General features: G+C 48.9%; 1 pseudogene; it reads right to left on the minus strand.

Moving 5' to 3' along the window:
- Window positions 1-33: 33 nt before the first annotated feature.
- On the minus strand, window positions 34-3,524 carry LOC141994664 (zona pellucida sperm-binding protein 3-like; annotated as a pseudogene).
- Window positions 3,525-6,000: the final 2,476 nt, after the last annotated feature.

Here is a 6,000-nt window from a genome sequence, read left to right on the forward strand (position 1 = left end):
AGCAGCCACCTCAGTCTGCTCAGTGCTCTTCATTTACTCTGCACTGATGGCAGTGTCACTTGACAGCTCGGGCAGGGACTGGCTGGAGTTTGTGCCTACAAGAAAAGGTCCCACAGTAAGACAGGCCAAAGCTGGGGTAGCAGCTGCCGCGCTCAACCCCACCAGCAGCGCAGGATCTACGGCTGCTGGAAGAGGAAAGCCAGGGTTAGAACTGGAACCGAGAACTTCTGCCACATCCCTGTCACTTGCACATCCCACAACTGGGAGCTCACTCTGCTTCATGCATTACCAGACACTGCATCTGGAGCAACTGGGAGTTGTGTTTGTGCAGCATGGCTTTTGGAGGGCCCTGGGGTGGTGCTGCCTAGTATGATGGGCAGCAATTGCTTTATAATTCAGCCTACAGAACTGTTGATCATAGACCACAGCTTGGTGCATCAGCCTAGCCACCAAGGCTCTTCACAGCCTAGTTGTGATGGACTGGGGCAGGTATTCAGTGGAGAACCCACCCCCCATTTCAGAGTGGTAGCCGTGTTAATCTGTTTCAGCAAAAAGAACGAGGAGTACTTGTGGCACCTTAGAGACTAACAAATTTATTTGGGCATAAGTTTTCGTGGGCTAAAACCCACTTCATCAGATGCATGCAGTGGAAAATACAGTAGGAAGATATATATACACAGAGAACATGGAAAAAATGGGTGTTGCCATACCAACTATAACGAGACTAATCAATTAAGGTGGGCTATTATCAGCAGGAGAAAAAAAACTTTTGTAGTGATAATCAGGATGGCCCATTTCCAACAGTTGACAAGAAGGTGTGAGTAACAGTAGGGGAAAAATTAGCATGGGGAAATAGTTTTTACTTTGTGTAATGACCCATCCACTCCCAGTCTTTATTCAAGCCTAATTTAATGGTGTCCAGTTTGCAAATAAATTCCAATTCTGCAGTTTCTCATTGGAGTCTGTTTCTGAAGTTTTTTTGTTGGAGTATTGCGACTTTTAGGTCTGTAATTGAGTGCCCAGGGAGGTTGAAGTGTTCTCCGACTGGTTTTTGAATGTTATCATTCTTGACGTCTGATTTGTGTCCATTTATTCTTTTGCGTAGAGACTGTCCAGTTTGGCCAATGTACATGGCAGAGGGGCATTGCTGGCACATGATGGCATATATCACATTGGTAGATGTGCAGGTGAACGAGCCTCTGATGGTGTGGCTAATGTGATTAGGTCCTATGATGGTGTCCCTTGAATAGATATGTGGACAGAGTTGGCAACGGGCTTTGTTGCAAGGATAGTTCCTGGGTTAGTGTTTTTGTTGTGTGGTGTGTGGTTGCTGGTGAGTATTTGCTTCAGGCAGGGGGGTTTACAGTCCTTCTGTAAGCAAGGACTGGCCTGTCTCCCAAGATCTGTGAGAGTGAGGGATCATCCTTCAGGATAGGGTGTAGATTTTTGCTACTTCCCTCTTCAACCCTCACTGTTATGAATAATTCCCCCCACCCTGCCCCAGGATGAGACTTCAGGATTTTTCCCAGGTGGGTGGAAGCTCCCAGTCCTCCACCAACAGAGAAATAGATTCATAACACAATGCAGAAATCTCTCCAAGATGCATGCAGGTCAGTCACTAGGTACCATGTGATGCTGCCTGCATTGCTTCATGTTGGTCTTCTAGGAGATCCTTGGACCCTTGCTAGGCATCTAGGATTAATAGGGGTCCTACCACAACATGAGCCTCTGCTACCCTCACTGAGGACTCACCTGTGTGGGGATACAAGAGTGTTACCAAGAGCACATTAATATTTCATTAGATACACCCTCCCCCACTCATGTTGGGATGAGGACCCCTTAAAATAGGGGGTCAGTTTGACCAAGCCAGCCTCTGTTCTTCAGGGCAAAGGTGTATACCCTGCCCCCCTACACAGGTTGGGTGGGGAATCACAGAACCTACCATGCCCAGGGGCCACATCTCTCTGGAAGCATCTCCCTGGTCCTTTGTCCAGAGGGCTGCCTCTCCTGGACTGTCCCCCAAGCCAGGGCTTCTCAACCTTTTCCTTTCTGAGTCCCGTCCCCCGCATGCTATAAAAACTCCACAGCCTACCTGTGCCACAACAACTGTTTTCTGCATATAAAAGCCAGGGCCAGCATTAGGGGGTAGCAAGCAGGGCAATGGCCTGGGACCCCACACCACAGGGGACCCCGTGAAGCTAAGTTGCTCAGGCTTCAGCCACAGGTGGCAGGGCTCAGGGCCCTGGGCTTCAGCCCCATGTGACCAGGCTTTGGCTTTCTGCCCTGGCCCCAGCATATCTAATGCCAGCCCTGCTTGGTGGACCCCTGAAACCTGCTTGCAGCCCCCCAGGGGGTCCCAAATCTCTGGCTGAGAACCACTGCTCCAAGCAACCCACAGTTCCCAGTCTCACCACAGCCGTAGATATCTCTGGTGCCTTCCACTGGAGACCAGCTAGACCAGGAGAAGTGGCAGAGTCACTTACAGTAAGACTTGTCCTCTCCAGGCTGCCCATCCCACCAACCCCACCTGCTCACAAACCATCACCTCCATAGGGTCCTACTCCAGCTGCTCACGTCACCTGCTTTGTTGAAGGGATAAGCCTTGTTCAAGGAATCTGGGGCTTGCTCAGCTGCAGTGACTTTCAGATGGCAGGTGATCTAGATCTGAGGGGAAGTGGGAAGAGGGGTTAGAACCATCCCAGGGGACACTAACACCTGCTTAGCCTGGAGATCTGACTGGAGCAGAAATCTGGGAGCTCACCGTCTCCTGCAAACCTGAACACATCCACCATGAACTGCAGTGTGTCCTGCCTGGGGGATATGAAGGCTGAGGGGATGTCATCTGATCTCCCATCCACCAGGCACCTGCACACAAGAACCAAGGTTCAGTAAGAGTCCCTGATCAGTCTTGTTTTAGACTAGAAAGGGCTCCCAGCTCTTACCCACTGAAGTCAATGACAGCATAGCGAGGAGAGGAGTCCCTGTCTGGGGTCAGGGTGGCCACACAGTTGTCCACAAAGAGCCAAAGAGCCACATGATTCCCAGTGCTGACATCAGCTTGGATATGCATGACCTCCCCCAGCTGGAATCCATTGGAGGGTCTCTCAGCACTCCAGTCATCTGCAAGGCAAGTTCACAGTGAGCAGGACAGACAGGCAGGCAGTGCTGGGCTCCCCTGAAGGCTCCTCCCACCTACCATTCATCAGGTGCAGGGAGAAATCCAGCCTCTCCTCAGCAGACAGGGTGGAGCTGAAGGGAACCCACATCAGCTTGATGGCTTTACTGCTCACATTGTCCTTCCTGGGAGAGGAGCAAACCTGTCACTGAGCTAGATCCCACAACAGGGACTGAATGGGAGGGAGGGATCTGACCATCTCAGACATTCAATGGGAATAGTGACACTCAATGGGAATCACAGCTGGATTGGTTCTCAGGATCACTTGGTTGCTGGCAGGGGTGGGGTTATAGTTCAGGCTTGTTCTGTAAACCAGGGAGTCTGGGGTCATCTGGGAAGAACCAGACATGGAAGCGTTAACACTAGCATACAGGTCATTTGAAAAGCCATTGAGATAAGCTGAGAATGAGCCTCAGACAGACAGAAACAAGATTTAAAGAAGGGGTCTCAAACTCAATTTACCTTAGGGCCAGTGCCAGTCCTCAAATCCTCCCCGCGGGCCAATAATGTCACTGAAGATGGTGTTCAGAAAAGAAAATGTTTATATTGTATTTTTTATTTCGAATTTCTTAGAAATAATAAAACTTTCAAGTCATACAACGTTCTACAATTCTTCGCCTGCCAGAGAGTGTTTAGTGTTTGCCAGACATCTGGCAACGTTTCAGTTCTGTCAGTTTGTTGATGTTTGGCCTCAGAGACTGAGCAGTTGAAACCTTCAGGATTGCAGCAAGGTGTGCGCCAGAGAGTTGTGTTCGGTCGTTGTGGTTGACTTGTTTATATTCATTGTGAAAAAAAGGGATGCTGCCCCCATGGCTGACTCTGCCCGGCAACTAATGATGCTGCCTCCATGGCTGACTCTGCCCCGCAACTAACGATGGTATCTCTGTCCATCTCCCCCAGCCAATTGGAGCTGCGGGGCACAGTGCCCGCAGCAGACATCGGGCAGCATGTCTGCACACGTCTCTCCTCCGCAGACCGCAGTGGGAAGGTTCTCGGGCCGCAGATGGCCAGCGGGGCGGGACTTTGAGACCCCTAATCTAAAGTTTTCCAACAAGTGCCCAGTCAACTGGGAACTGCCTTTGAAGGACTGGACACTAGAAGCAGGGGATTTCAGAGTTCAGTCTGCTAGAACATCCATAGGAAGACTAGCGCCACAGTGGTGCCATTTTACACAACTCTACTCACCAGTTTCCTCTGTGCACATTGTGAAGGAATATCAGACAGTAACCCCCCCACCCCCACCCCTGCCCAGTATAACCTGTTGGCTGCTTGTAACATACCGGGGTGCTATCCACAGCAGTGGGAAGCTGTGTCACCCCTTGCCCTGTAACCAGCCACTAGCATGCAGGTCACCACCAGATGTTTTTGTGTAACTGCAACCTGCCAGTCACACCTTGGCTCTCACCAGCCTGGTTCTACTGCAGGGGGACCCCAACACACTCCCAGTCCTAGACTTCCCCCACAAATGTATGTACACAGACCCTGCTGGAGGTTGGAAGAATTCCACTTTTCAGATGTGGTTTTCCATCCTCTCTGGTAAGTATTTTTTTAAAACTGTATCTGTGTCTTTATTTGGCCTTTTATTTTACTTCGGTTTAAAAAAAATCACCCATTTAAGTTGCTTATGTCATATTCCACTGGTTCTTTATTCTGTCGCTTCAATATTGGCTGAAGCCCACAGACAGGCTTCAGGCAAAGTCTGCTTCATTTTATACCGTAATACCTTGTTTATTTGAACTACATAAAAAAGGGGAGCGGGGAAGTGTTGAAAAAACCACTTATTTTTGCTTCACAGTGTTTTGTATGTTTTTTTGTTTCATTAATTGCACACGCATTCACTGCATCATTGAAAGGCACTTCAGTGCTGTCTTTGAAAAATATTTAATACAAATATAGTAATCAAATCAAATCTACACTATTGTTATATTATTTTGTTTTTATGCTTAAAAGCTTTTTGATTTTTTTCCCCGTGTACAATGGCACCTGTACCACTGCAGCAGAGGAATACTTTTTAAAAAGAATGGCCCCTGACAATGAAAATTGTGAAAGTGAAGAACCATCCTTGAAAATGAACTGTGTAAATGCTTCCTCAAGTAACATTGTCCCTGCAGTCAACACAACAAAACAGACTGGATAATGATCATGGGTGGTGCGTAATGGAGGCTTGGGGAGGCAGGGCTCAGAGCTCCTCCAGGTGGCCAAGGCTCGAGACAGGCCGGGGCTCTTCCGGCCACAGTGAGGGGCTCGGGGCTCCTCCAGTCCCAGCAGGCAAGAGCTGGGGGACAGAGCCTTGGGCAGAAGAGGCGGGGTAGGGAGCTAGCCTCCCTGAATGTGGGGTTCATGCACCACTTATGATAACGATCCTTGTGCCAGTACATCAGTGGCCACCAACTACACCTCTAAGAATGTCCTGAGTGCGCTGACCTCACCAGCAAGGGTAGAAGGTTGTGTTAAACAGAGTTTTACCTGTTCATGTCAGGAAAAACAACATCTCCACAGCCATAGATATATCACTGCACAAAGAGGAACAACCAGTACAGCCCAAGATGGATTCATATCCTTCTGCAAATGGTCGGCCTTTCAAGTGTGGTTGGATTTCTTTATATCCCTTTGCTGAAAGCTCAGTTGTAGAGGATTCTGTTTTTAGCTTTCCACGCCATCACTTTGCTAGTCAAAGTACAATCGGAGCAGAAGAACAATTCAACAACAGAACATTCACTGAGCATGATGGCTGCTTGTGCATTTGATGGAGCTGCAAACTTCTCTGGAAGACATGGTGGAGTACAAACTTTGCTCAGACAAAAGTGTAACCCTAATCTCTCCTA

Source organism: Natator depressus, chromosome 10 (genome assembly GCF_965152275.1).
Source record: "Natator depressus isolate rNatDep1 chromosome 10, rNatDep2.hap1, whole genome shotgun sequence".
Lineage (NCBI taxonomy): Eukaryota > Metazoa > Chordata > Testudines > Cheloniidae > Natator > Natator depressus.